The sequence below is a fragment of the Phaseolus vulgaris genome, chromosome 11, assembly GCF_051622355.1.
Source record: "Phaseolus vulgaris cultivar YP4 chromosome 11, ASM5162235v1, whole genome shotgun sequence".
NCBI lineage: Eukaryota > Viridiplantae > Streptophyta > Magnoliopsida > Fabales > Fabaceae > Phaseolus > Phaseolus vulgaris.
This window is the reverse complement of record NC_143508.1, coordinates 55,670,001-55,685,000: the sequence shown is the minus strand read 5'-3', so window position 1 is coordinate 55,685,000 and position 15,000 is coordinate 55,670,001.

The window sequence follows — 15,000 nt, the reverse complement described above, 5'->3', positions numbered from 1 at the left end:
CGAATTTTCATGAATTTTTTTCAAAACCCTCTATTTTCCAACATTTCAAAAATTCAAAACCACATCAAGATGGCTTGGTTTTGATACCAAACTTTCTAGACCTCATTCTGCATGCATTTGTGACACTTTCCAACCAACAAAACTCAAAAACCACCACTTTGAAAATTTCATGATTCTTGGCACACCACCAAGTCACAAAATCAAGCCAAAACACCAAAATCTTGGAACTTGGCTATGCACCAACCATGCCAAGATCAATTCCTTTTGATCCCAAACTTCTCCCACATCACTTTGAAGGCATTTGTGAGGATTGAGTCCAGCCAGTTTTCCAAAACCATGATTTTCGTTTTTCACCAAAATCACCACCAAGTCACAAAATCAAGCCAAAAATCCAAAATCATGGCACTTGGCTATGCACCAACCATGTCAAGATCAATTCCTTTTGCTCCCAAACTTCTCCCACATCACTTTGAAGGCATTTGTGAGGATTGAGTCCAGCCAGTTTTCCAAAACCATGATTTTCGTTTTTCACCAAAATCACCACCAAGCCACAAAATCAAGCCAAAACACCAAAATCATGAACTTGGCTATGCACCAACCATGTCAAGATCAATTCCTTTTGATCCCAAACTTCTCCGACATCACTTTGAAGGCATTTGTGAGGATTTAGTCCAGCCACTTTTCCAAAACCATGATTTTCGTTTTTCACCAAAATCACCACCAAGCCACAAAATCAAGCCAAAACACCAAAATCATGAACTTGGCTATGCACCAACCATGTCAAGATCAATTCCTTTTGATCCCAAACTTCTCCCACATCACTTTGAAGGCATTTGTGAGGATTCAGTCCAGCCAGTTTTCCAAAACCATGATTTTCGTTTTTCACCAAAATCACCACCAAGTCACAAAATCAAGCCAAAAATCCAAAATCATGGCACTTGGCTATGCACCAACCATGTCAAGATCAATTCCTTTTGATCCCAAACTTCTCCCACATCACTTTGAAGGCATTTGTGAGGATTGAGTCCAGCCAGTTTTCCAAAACCATGATTTTCGTTTTTCACCAAAATCACCACCAAGTCACAAAATCAAGCCAAAAATCCAAAATCATGGCACTTGGCTATGCACCAACCATGTCAAGATCAATTCCTTTTGCTCCCAAACTTCTCCCACATCACTTTGAAGGCATTTGTGAGGATTGAGTCCAGCCAGTTTTCCAAAACCATGATTTTCGTTTTTCACCAAAATCACCACCAAGCCACAAAATCAAGCCAAAACACCAAAATCATGAACTTGGCTATGCACCAACCATGTCAAGATCAATTCCTTTTGATCCCAAACTTCTCCGACATCACTTTGAAGGCATTTGTGAGGATTTAGTCCAGCCACTTTTCCAAAACCATGATTTTCGTTTTTCACCAAAATCACCACCAAGCCACAAAATCAAGCCAAAACACCAAAATCATGAACTTGGCTATGCACCAACCATGTCAAGATCAATTCCTTTTGATCCCAAACTTCTCCCACATCACTTTGAAGGCATTTGTGAGGATTCAGTCCAGCCAGTTTTCCAAAACCATGATTTTCGTTTTTCACCAAAATCACCACCAAGTCACAAAATCAAGCCAAAAATCCAAAATCATGGCACTTGGCTATGCACCAACCATGTCAAGATCAATTCCTTTTGCTCCCAAACTTCTCCCACATCACTTTGAAGGCATTTGTGAGGATTGAGTCCAGCCAGTTTTCCAAAACCATGATTTTCGTTTTTCACCAAAATCACCACCAAGCCACAAAATCAAGCCAAAACACCAAAATCATGAACTTGGCTATGCACCAACCATGTCAAGATCAATTCCTTTTGATCCCAAACTTCTCCCACATCACTTTGAAGACATTTGTGAGGATTGAGTCCAGCCAGTTTTCCAAAACCATGATTTTCGTTTTTCACCAAAATCACCACCAAGCCACAAAATCAAGCCAAAACACCAAAATCATGAACTTGGCTATGCACCAACCATGTCAAGATCAATTCCTTTTGATCCCAAACTTCTCCCACATCACTTTGAAGGCATTTGTGAGGATTGAGTCCAGCCAGTTTTCCAAAACCATGATTTTCGTTTTTCACCAAAATCACCACCAAGCCACAAAATCAAGCCAAAACACCAAAATCATGAACTTGGCTATGCACCAACCATGTCAAGATCAATTCCTTTTGATCCCAAACTTCTCCCACATCACTTTGAAGGCATTTGTGAGGATTCAGTCCAGCCACTTTTCCAAAACCATGATTTTCGTTTTTCACCAAAATCACCACCAAGCCACAAAATCAAGCCAAAACACCAAAATCATGAACTTGGCTATGCACCAACCATGTCAAGATCAATTCCTTTTGATCCCAAACTTCTCCCACATCACTTTGAAGGCATTTGTGAGGATTGAGTCCAGCCACTTTTCCAAAACCATGATTTTCGTTTTTCACCAAAATCACCACCAAGCCACAAAATCAAGCCAAAACACCAAAATCATGAACTTGGCTATGCACCAACCATGTCAAGATCAATTCCTTTTGATCCCAAACTTCTCCCACATCACTTTGAAGGCATTTGTGAGGATTCAGTCCAGCCACTTTTCCAAAACCATGATTTTCGTTTTTCACCAAAATCACCACCAAGTCACAAAATCAAGCCAAAAATCCAAAATCATGGCACTTGGCTATGCACCAACCATGTCAAGATCAATTCCTTTTGCTCCCAAACTTCTCCCACATCACTTTGAAGGCATTTGTGAGGATTGAGTCCAGCCAGTTTTCCAAAACCATGATTTTCGTTTTTCACCAAAATCACCACCAAGCCACAAAATCAAGCCAAAACACCAAAATCATGAACTTGGCTATGCACCAACCATGTCAAGATCAATTCCTTTTGATCCCAAACTTCTCCCACATCACTTTGAAGGCATTTGTGAGGATTGAGTCCAGCCAGTTTTCCAAAACCATGATTTTCGTTTTTCACCAAAATCACCACCAAGTCACAAAATCATGAACTTGGCTATGCACCAACCATGTCAAGATCAATTCCTTTTGATCCCAAACTTCTCCCACATCACTTTGAAGACATTTGTGAGGATTGAGTCCAGCCAGTTTTCCAAAACCATGATTTTCGTTTTTCACCAAAATCACCACCAAGTCACAAAATCAAGCCAAAAATCCAAAATCATGGCACTTGGCTATGCACCAACCATGTCAAGATCAATTCCTTTTGCTCCCAAACTTCTCCCACATCACTTTGAAGGCATTTGTGAGGATTGAGTCCAGCCAGTTTTCCAAAACCATGATTTTCGTTTTTCACCAAAATCACCACCAAGTCACAAAATCAAGCCAAAAATCCAAAATCATGGCACTTGGCTATGCACCAACCATGTCAAGATCAATTCCTTTTGCTCCCAAACTTCTCCCACATCACTTTGAAGGCATTTGTGAGGATTGAGTCCAGCCAGTTTTCCAAAACCATGAATTTCGTTTTTCACCAAAATCACCACCAAGCCACAAAATCAAGCCAAAACACCAAAATCATGAACTTGGCTATGCACCAACCATGTCAAGATCAATTCCTTTTGATCCCAAACTTCTCCCACATCACTTTGAAGGCATTTGTGAGGATTGAGTCCAGCCAGTTTTCCAAAACCATGATTTTCGTTTTTCACCAAAATCACCACCAAGCCACAAAATCAAGCCAAAACACCAAAATCATGAACTTGGCTATGCACCAACCATGTCAAGATCAATTCCTTTTGATCCCAAACTTCTCCCACATCACTTTGAAGGCATTTGTGAGGATTGAGTCCAGCCAGTTTTCCAAAACCATGATTTTCGTTTTTCACCAAAATCACCACCAAGCCACAAAATCAAGCCAAAACACCAAAATCATGAACTTGGCTATGCACCAACCATGTCAAGATCAATTCCTTTTGATCCCAAACTTCTCCCACATCACTTTGAAGGCATTTGTGAGGATTCAGTCCAGCCAGTTTTCCAAAACCATGATTTTCGTTTTTCACCAAAATCACCACCAAGCCACAAAATCAAGCCAAAACACCAAAATCATGAACTTGGCTATGCACCAACCATGTCAAGATCAATTCCTTTTGATCCCAAACTTCTCCCACATCACTTTGAAGGCATTTGTGAGGATTCAGTCCAGCCACTTTTCCAAAACCATGATTTTCGTTTTTCACCAAAATCACCACCAAGCCACAAAATCAAGCCAAAACACCAAAATCATGAACTTGGCTATGCACCAACCATGTCAAGATCAATTCCTTTTGATCCCAAACTTCTCCCACATCACTTTGAAGGCATTTGTGAGGATTGAGTCCAGCCAGTTTTCCAAAACCATGATTTTCGTTTTTCACCAAAATCACCACCAAGCCACAAAATCAAGCCAAAACACCAAAATCATGAACTTGGCTATGCACCAACCATGTCAAGATCAATTCCTTTTGATCCCAAACTTCTCCCACATCACTTTGAAGGCATTTGTGAGGATTCAGTCCAGCCAATTTTCCAAAACCATGATTTTCGTTTTTCACCAAAATCACCACCAAGCCACAAAATCAAGCCAAAACACCAAAATCATGAACTTGGCTATGCACCAACCATGTCAAGATCAATTCCTTTTGATCCCAAACTTCTCCCACATCACTTTGAAGGCATTTGTGAGGATTCAGTCCAGCCAGTTTTCCAAAACCATGATTTTCGTTTTTCACCAAAATCACCACCAAGCCACAAAATCACCACCAAGTCACAAAATCATGAACTTGGCTATGCACCAACCATGTCAAGATCAATTCCTTTTGATCCCAAACTTCTCCCACATCACTTTGAAGGCATTTGTGAGGATTCAGTCCAGCCAGTTTTCCAAAACCATGATTTTCGTTTTTCACCAAAATCACCACCAAGCCACAAAATCATGAACTTGGCTATGCACCAACCATGTCAAGATCAATTCCTTTTGATCCCAAACTTCTCCCACATCACTTTGAAGGCATTTGTGAGGATTGAGTCCAGCCAGTTTTCCAAAACCATGATTTTCGTTTTTCACCAAAATCACCACCAAGTCACAAAATCATGAACTTGGCTATGCACCAACCATGTCAAGATCAATTCCTTTTGATCCCAAACTTCTCCCACATCACTTTGAAGGCATTTGTGAGGATTGAGTCCAGCCAGTTTTCCAAAACCATGATTTTCGTTTTTCACCAAAATCACCACCAAGCCACAAAATCAAGCCAAAACACCAAAATCATGAACTTGGCTATGCACCAACCATGTCAAGATCAATTCCTTTTGATCCCAAACTTCTCCCACATCACTTTGAAGGCATTTGTGAGGATTGAGTCCAGCCAGTTTTCCAAAACCATGATTTTCGTTTTTCACCAAAATCACCACCAAGCCACAAAATCAAGCCAAAACACCAAAATCATGAACTTGGCTATGCACCAACCATGTCAAGATCAATTCCTTTTGATCCCAAACTTCTCCCACATCACTTTGAAGGAATTTGTGAGGATTCAGTCCAGCCAGTTTTCCAAAACCATGATTTTCGTTTTTCACCAAAATCACCACCAAGCCACAAAATCAAGCCAAAACACCAAAATCATGAACTTGGCTATGCACCAACCATGTCAAGATCAATTCCTTTTGATCCCAAACTTCTCCCACATCACTTTGAAGGCATTTGTGAGGATTGAGTCCAGCCAGTTTTCCAAAACCATGATTTTCGTTTTTCACCAAAATCACCACCAAGCCACAAAATCAAGCCAAAACACCAAAATCATGAACTTGGCTATGCACCAACCATGTCAAGATCAATTCCTTTTGATCCCAAACTTCTCCCACATCACTTTGAAGGCATTTGTGAGGATTCAGTCCAGCCACTTTTCCAAAACCATGATTTTCGTTTTTCACCAAAATCACCACCAAGCCACAAAATCAAGCCAAAACACCAAAATCATGAACTTGGCTATGCACCAACCATGTCAAGATCAATTCCTTTTGATCCCAAACTTCTCCCACATCACTTTGAAGGCATTTGTGAGGATTGAGTCCAGCCAGTTTTCCAAAACCATGATTTTCGTTTTTCACCAAAATCACCACCAAGCCACAAAATCAAGCCAAAACACCAAAATCATGAACTTGGCTATGCACCAACCATGTCAAGATCAATTCCTTTTGATCCCAAACTTCTCCCACATCACTTTGAAGGCATTTGTGAGGATTGAGTCTAGCCAGTTTTCCAAAACCATGATTTTCGTTTTTCACCAAAATCACCACCAAGCCACAAAATCAAGCCAAAACACCAAAATCATGAACTTGGCTATGCACCAACCATGTCAAGATCAATTCCTTTTGATCCCAAACTTCTCCCACATCACTTTGAAGGCATTTGTGAGGATTGAGTCCAGCCAGTTTTCCAAAACCATGATTTTCGTTTTTCACCAAAATCACCACCAAGCCACAAAATCAAGCCAAAACACCAAAATCATGAACTTGGCTATGCACCAACCATGTCAAGATCAATTCCTTTTGATCCCAAACTTCTCCCACATCACTTTGAAGGCATTTGTGAGGATTCAGTCCAGCCACTTTTCCAAAACCATGATTTTCGTTTTTCACCAAAATCACCACCAAGCCACAAAATCAAGCCAAAACACCAAAATCATGAACTTGGCTATGCACCAACCATGTCAAGATCAATTCCTTTTGATCCCAAACTTCTCCCACATCACTTTGAAGGCATTTGTGAGGATTGAGTCCAGCCACTTTTCCAAAACCATGATTTTCGTTTTTCACCAAAATCACCACCAAGCCACAAAATCAAGCCAAAACACCAAAATCATGAACTTGGCTATGCACCAACCATGTCAAGATCAATTCCTTTTGATCCCAAACTTCTCCCACATCACTTTGAAGGCATTTGTGAGGATTCAGTCCAGCCACTTTTCCAAAACCATGATTTTCGTTTTTCACCAAAATCACCACCAAGTCACAAAATCAAGCCAAAAATCCAAAATCATGGCACTTGGCTATGCACCAACCATGTCAAGATCAATTCCTTTTGCTCCCAAACTTCTCCCACATCACTTTGAAGGCATTTGTGAGGATTGAGTCCAGCCAGTTTTCCAAAACCATGATTTTCGTTTTTCACCAAAATCACCACCAAGCCACAAAATCAAGCCAAAACACCAAAATCATGAACTTGGCTATGCACCAACCATGTCAAGATCAATTCCTTTTGATCCCAAACTTCTCCCACATCACTTTGAAGGCATTTGTGAGGATTGAGTCCAGCCAGTTTTCCAAAACCATGATTTTCGTTTTTCACCAAAATCACCACCAAGTCACAAAATCATGAACTTGGCTATGCACCAACCATGTCAAGATCAATTCCTTTTGATCCCAAACTTCTCCCACATCACTTTGAAGACATTTGTGAGGATTGAGTCCAGCCAGTTTTCCAAAACCATGATTTTCGTTTTTCACCAAAATCACCACCAAGTCACAAAATCAAGCCAAAAATCCAAAATCATGGCACTTGGCTATGCACCAACCATGTCAAGATCAATTCCTTTTGCTCCCAAACTTCTCCCACATCACTTTGAAGGCATTTGTGAGGATTGAGTCCAGCCAGTTTTCCAAAACCATGATTTTCGTTTTTCACCAAAATCACCACCAAGTCACAAAATCAAGCCAAAAATCCAAAATCATGGCACTTGGCTATGCACCAACCATGTCAAGATCAATTCCTTTTGCTCCCAAACTTCTCCCACATCACTTTGAAGGCATTTGTGAGGATTGAGTCCAGCCAGTTTTCCAAAACCATGAATTTCGTTTTTCACCAAAATCACCACCAAGCCACAAAATCAAGCCAAAACACCAAAATCATGAACTTGGCTATGCACCAACCATGTCAAGATCAATTCCTTTTGATCCCAAACTTCTCCCACATCACTTTGAAGGCATTTGTGAGGATTGAGTCCAGCCAGTTTTCCAAAACCATGATTTTCGTTTTTCACCAAAATCACCACCAAGCCACAAAATCAAGCCAAAACACCAAAATCATGAACTTGGCTATGCACCAACCATGTCAAGATCAATTCCTTTTGATCCCAAACTTCTCCCACATCACTTTGAAGGCATTTGTGAGGATTGAGTCCAGCCAGTTTTCCAAAACCATGATTTTCGTTTTTCACCAAAATCACCACCAAGCCACAAAATCAAGCCAAAACACCAAAATCATGAACTTGGCTATGCACCAACCATGTCAAGATCAATTCCTTTTGATCCCAAACTTCTCCCACATCACTTTGAAGGCATTTGTGAGGATTCAGTCCAGCCAGTTTTCCAAAACCATGATTTTCGTTTTTCACCAAAATCACCACCAAGCCACAAAATCAAGCCAAAACACCAAAATCATGAACTTGGCTATGCACCAACCATGTCAAGATCAATTCCTTTTGATCCCAAACTTCTCCCACATCACTTTGAAGGCATTTGTGAGGATTCAGTCCAGCCACTTTTCCAAAACCATGATTTTCGTTTTTCACCAAAATCACCACCAAGCCACAAAATCAAGCCAAAACACCAAAATCATGAACTTGGCTATGCACCAACCATGTCAAGATCAATTCCTTTTGATCCCAAACTTCTCCCACATCACTTTGAAGGCATTTGTGAGGATTGAGTCCAGCCAGTTTTCCAAAACCATGATTTTCGTTTTTCACCAAAATCACCACCAAGCCACAAAATCAAGCCAAAACACCAAAATCATGAACTTGGCTATGCACCAACCATGTCAAGATCAATTCCTTTTGATCCCAAACTTCTCCCACATCACTTTGAAGGCATTTGTGAGGATTCAGTCCAGCCAATTTTCCAAAACCATGATTTTCGTTTTTCACCAAAATCACCACCAAGCCACAAAATCAAGCCAAAACACCAAAATCATGAACTTGGCTATGCACCAACCATGTCAAGATCAATTCCTTTTGATCCCAAACTTCTCCCACATCACTTTGAAGGCATTTGTGAGGATTCAGTCCAGCCAGTTTTCCAAAACCATGATTTTCGTTTTTCACCAAAATCACCACCAAGCCACAAAATCACCACCAAGTCACAAAATCATGAACTTGGCTATGCACCAACCATGTCAAGATCAATTCCTTTTGATCCCAAACTTCTCCCACATCACTTTGAAGGCATTTGTGAGGATTCAGTCCAGCCAGTTTTCCAAAACCATGATTTTCGTTTTTCACCAAAATCACCACCAAGCCACAAAATCATGAACTTGGCTATGCACCAACCATGTCAAGATCAATTCCTTTTGATCCCAAACTTCTCCCACATCACTTTGAAGGCATTTGTGAGGATTGAGTCCAGCCAGTTTTCCAAAACCATGATTTTCGTTTTTCACCAAAATCACCACCAAGTCACAAAATCATGAACTTGGCTATGCACCAACCATGTCAAGATCAATTCCTTTTGATCCCAAACTTCTCCCACATCACTTTGAAGGAATTTGTGAGGATTGAGTCCAGCCAGTTTTCCAAAACCATGATTTTCGTTTTTCACCAAAATCACCACCAAGCCACAAAATCAAGCCAAAACACCAAAATCATGAACTTGGCTATGCACCAACCATGTCAAGATCAATTCCTTTTGATCCCAAACTTCTCCCACATCACTTTGAAGGCATTTGTGAGGATTGAGTCCAGCCAGTTTTCCAAAACCATGATTTTCGTTTTTCACCAAAATCACCACCAAGCCACAAAATCAAGCCAAAACACCAAAATCATGAACTTGGCTATGCACCAACCATGTCAAGATCAATTCCTTTTGATCCCAAACTTCTCCCACATCACTTTGAAGGAATTTGTGAGGATTCAGTCCAGCCAGTTTTCCAAAACCATGATTTTCGTTTTTCACCAAAATCACCACCAAGCCACAAAATCAAGCCAAAACACCAAAATCATGAACTTGGCTATGCACCAACCATGTCAAGATCAATTCCTTTTGATCCCAAACTTCTCCCACATCACTTTGAAGGCATTTGTGAGGATTGAGTCCAGCCAGTTTTCCAAAACCATGATTTTCGTTTTTCACCAAAATCACCACCAAGCCACAAAATCAAGCCAAAACACCAAAATCATGAACTTGGCTATGCACCAACCATGTCAAGATCAATTCCTTTTGATCCCAAACTTCTCCCACATCACTTTGAAGGCATTTGTGAGGATTCAGTCCAGCCACTTTTCCAAAACCATGATTTTCGTTTTTCACCAAAATCACCACCAAGCCACAAAATCAAGCCAAAACACCAAAATCATGAACTTGGCTATGCACCAACCATGTCAAGATCAATTCCTTTTGATCCCAAACTTCTCCCACATCACTTTGAAGGCATTTGTGAGGATTGAGTCCAGCCAGTTTTCCAAAACCATGATTTTCGTTTTTCACCAAAATCACCACCAAGCCACAAAATCAAGCCAAAACACCAAAATCATGAACTTGGCTATGCACCAACCATGTCAAGATCAATTCCTTTTGATCCCAAACTTCTCCCACATCACTTTGAAGGCATTTGTGAGGATTGAGTCTAGCCAGTTTTCCAAAACCATGATTTTCGTTTTTCACCAAAATCACCACCAAGCCACAAAATCAAGCCAAAACACCAAAATCATGAACTTGGCTATGCACCAACCATGTCAAGATCAATTCCTTTTGATCCCAAACTTCTCCCACATCACTTTGAAGGCATTTGTGAGGATTCAGTCCAGCCAGTTTTCCAAAACCATGATTTTCGTTTTTCACCAAAATCACCACCAAGCCACAAAATCAAGCCAAAACACCAAAATCATGAACTTGGCTATGCACCAACCATGTCAAGATCAATTCCTTTTGATCCCAAACTTCTCCCACATCACTTTGAAGGCATTTGTGAGGATTGAGTCCAGCCAGTTTTCCAAAACCATGATTTTCGTTTTTCACCAAAATCACCACCAAGTCACAAAATCAAGCCAAAAATCCAAAATCATGGCACTTGGCTATGCACCAACCATGTCAAGATCAATTCCTTTTGCTCCCAAACTTCTCCCACATCACTTTGAAGGCATTTGTGAGGATTGAGTCCAGCCAGTTTTCCAAAACCATGATTTTCGTTTTTCACCAAAATCACCACCAAGCCACAAAATCAAGCCAAAACACCAAAATCATGAACTTGGCTATGCACCAACCATGTCAAGATCAATTCCTTTTGATCCCAAACTTCTCCCACATCACTTTGAAGGCATTTGTGAGGATTGAGTCCAGCCAGTTTTCCAAAACCATGATTTTCGTTTTTCACCAAAATCACCACCAAGCCACAAAATCAAGCCAAAACACCAAAATCATGAACTTGGCTATGCACCAACCATGTCAAGATCAATTCCTTTTGATCCCAAACTTCTCCCACATCACTTTGAAGGCATTTGTGAGGATTGAGTCCAGCCAGTTTTCCAAAACCATGATTTTCGTTTTTCACCAAAATCACCACCAAGCCACAAAATCAAGCCAAAACACCAAAATCATGAACTTGGCTATGCACCAACCATGTCAAGATCAATTCCTTTTGATCCCAAACTTCTCCCACATCACTTTGAAGGCATTTGTGAGGATTCAGTCCAGCCACTTTTCCAAAACCATGATTTTCGTTTTTCACCAAAATCACCACCAAGCCACAAAATCAAGCCAAAACACCAAAATCATGAACTTGGCTATGCACCAACCATGTCAAGATCAATTCCTTTTGATCCCAAACTTCTCCCACATCACTTTGAAGGCATTTGTGAGGATTGAGTCCAGCCAGTTTTCCAAAACCATGATTTTCGTTTTTCACCAAAATCACCACCAAGCCACAAAATCAAGCCAAAACACCAAAATCATGAACTTGGCTATGCACCAACCATGTCAAGATCAATTCCTTTTGATCCCAAACTTCTCCCACATCACTTTGAAGGCATTTGTGAGGATTGAGTCCAGCCAGTTTTCCAAAACCATGATTTTCGTTTTTCACCAAAATCACCACCAAGCCACAAAATCAAGCCAAAACACCAAAATCATGAACTTGGCTATGCACCAACCATGTCAAGATCAATTCCTTTTGATCCCAAACTTCTCCCACATCACTTTGAAGGCATTTGTGAGGATTCAGTCCAGCCAGTTTTCCAAAACCATGATTTTCGTTTTTCACCAAAATCACCACCAAGCCACAAAATCAAGCCAAAACACCAAAATCATGAACTTGGCTATGCACCAACCATGTCAAGATCAATTCCTTTTGATCCCAAACTTCTCCCACATCACTTTGAAGGCATTTGTGAGGATTGAGTCCAGCCAGTTTTCCAAAACCATGATTTTCGTTTTTCACCAAAATCACCACCAAGTCACAAAATCAAGCCAAAAATCCAAAATCATGGCACTTGGCTATGCACCAACCATGTCAAGATCAATTCCTTTTGCTCCCAAACTTCTCCCACATCACTTTGAAGGCATTTGTGAGGATTGAGTCCAGCCAGTTTTCCAAAACCATGATTTTCGTTTTTCACCAAAATCACCACCAAGCCACAAAATCAAGCCAAAACACCAAAATCATGAACTTGGCTATGCACCAACCATGTCAAGATCAATTCCTTTTGATCCCAAACTTCTCCCACATCACTTTGAAGGCATTTGTGAGGATTGAGTCCAGCCAGTTTTCCAAAACCATGATTTTCGTTTTTCACCAAAATCACCACCAAGCCACAAAATCAAGCCAAAACACCAAAATCATGAACTTGGCTATGCACCAACCATGTCAAGATCAATTCCTTTTGATCCCAAACTTCTCCCACATCACTTTGAAGGCATTTGTGAGGATTGAGTCCAGCCAGTTTTCCAAAACCATGATTTTCGTTTTTCACCAAAATCACCACCAAGCCACAAAATCAAGCCAAAACACCAAAATCATGAACTTGGCTATGCACCAACCATGTCAAGATCAATTCCTTTTGATCCCAAACTTCTCCCACATCACTTTGAAGGCATTTGTGAGGATTCAGTCCAGCCACTTTTCCAAAACCATGATTTTCGTTTTTCACCAAAATCACCACCAAGCCACAAAATCAAGCCAAAACACCAAAATCATGAACTTGGCTATGCACCAACCATGTCAAGATCAATTCCTTTTGATCCCAAACTTCTCCCACATCACTTTGAAGGCATTTGTGAGGATTGAGTCCAGCCAGTTTTCCAAAACCATGATTTTCGTTTTTCACCAAAATCACCACCAAGCCACAAAATCAAGCCAAAACACCAAAATCATGAACTTGGCTATGCACCAACCATGTCAAGATCAATTCCTTTTGATCCCAAACTTCTCCCACATCACTTTGAAGGCATTTGTGAGGATTCAGTCCAGCCAGTTTTCCAAAACCATGATTTTCGTTTTTCACCAAAATCACCACCAAGCCACAAAATCAAGCCAAAACACCAAAATCATGAACTTGGCTATGCACCAACCATGTCAAGATCAATTCCTTTTGATCCCAAACTTCTCCCACATCACTTTGAAGGCATTTGTGAGGATTGAGTCCAGCCAGTTTTCCAAAACCATGATTTTCGTTTTTCACCAAAATCACCACCAAGTCACAAAATCAAGCCAAAAATCCAAAATCATGGCACTTGGCTATGCACCAACCATGTCAAGATCAATTCCTTTTGCTCCCAAACTTCTCCCACATCACTTTGAAGGCATTTGTGAGGATTGAGTCCAGCCAGTTTTCCAAAACCATGATTTTCGTTTTTCACCAAAATCACCACCAAGCCACAAAATCAAGCCAAAACACCAAAATCATGAACTTGGCTATGCACCAACCATGTCAAGATCAATTCCTTTTGATCCCAAACTTCTCCCACATCACTTTGAAGGCATTTGTGAGGATTGAGTCCAGCCAGTTTTCCAAAACCATGATTTTCGTTTTTCACCAAAATCACCACCAAGCCACAAAATCAAGCCAAAACACCAAAATCATGAACTTGGCTATGCACCAACCATGTCAAGATCAATTCCTTTTGATCCCAAACTTCTCCCACATCACTTTGAAGGCATTTGTGAGGATTGAGTCCAGCCAGTTTTCCAAAACCATGATTTTCGTTTTTCACCAAAATCACCACCAAGCCACAAAATCAAGCCAAAACACCAAAATCATGAACTTGGCTATGCACCAACCATGTCAAGATCAATTCCTTTTGATCCCAAACTTCTCCCACATCACTTTGAAGGCATTTGTGAGGATTCAGTCCAGCCACTTTTCCAAAACCATGATTTTCGTTTTTCACCAAAATCACCACCAAGCCACAAAATCAAGCCAAAACACCAAAATCATGAACTTGGCTATGCACCAACCATGTCAAGATCAATTCCTTTTGATCCCAAACTTCTCCCACATCACTTTGAAGGCATTTGTGAGGATTCAGTCCAGCCAGTTTTCCAAAACCATGATTTTCGTTTTTCACCAAAATCACCACCAAGCCACAAAATCACCACCAAGTCACAAAATCATGAACTTGGCTATGCACCAACCATGTCAAGATCAATTCCTTTTGATCCCAAACTTCTCCCACATCACTTTGAAGGCATTTGTGAGGATTGAGTCCAGCCAGTTTTCCAAAACCATGATTTTCGTTTTTCACCAAAATCACCACCAAGCCACAAAATCATGAACTTGGCTATGCACCAACCATGTCAAGATCAATTCCTTTTGATCCCAAACTTCTCCCACATCACTTTGAAGGCATTTGTGAGGATTGAGTCCAGCCAGTTTTCCAAAACCATGATTTTCGTTTTTCACCAAAATCACCACCAAGTCACAAAATCATGAACTTGGCTATGCACCAACCATGTCAAGATCAATTCCTTTTGATCC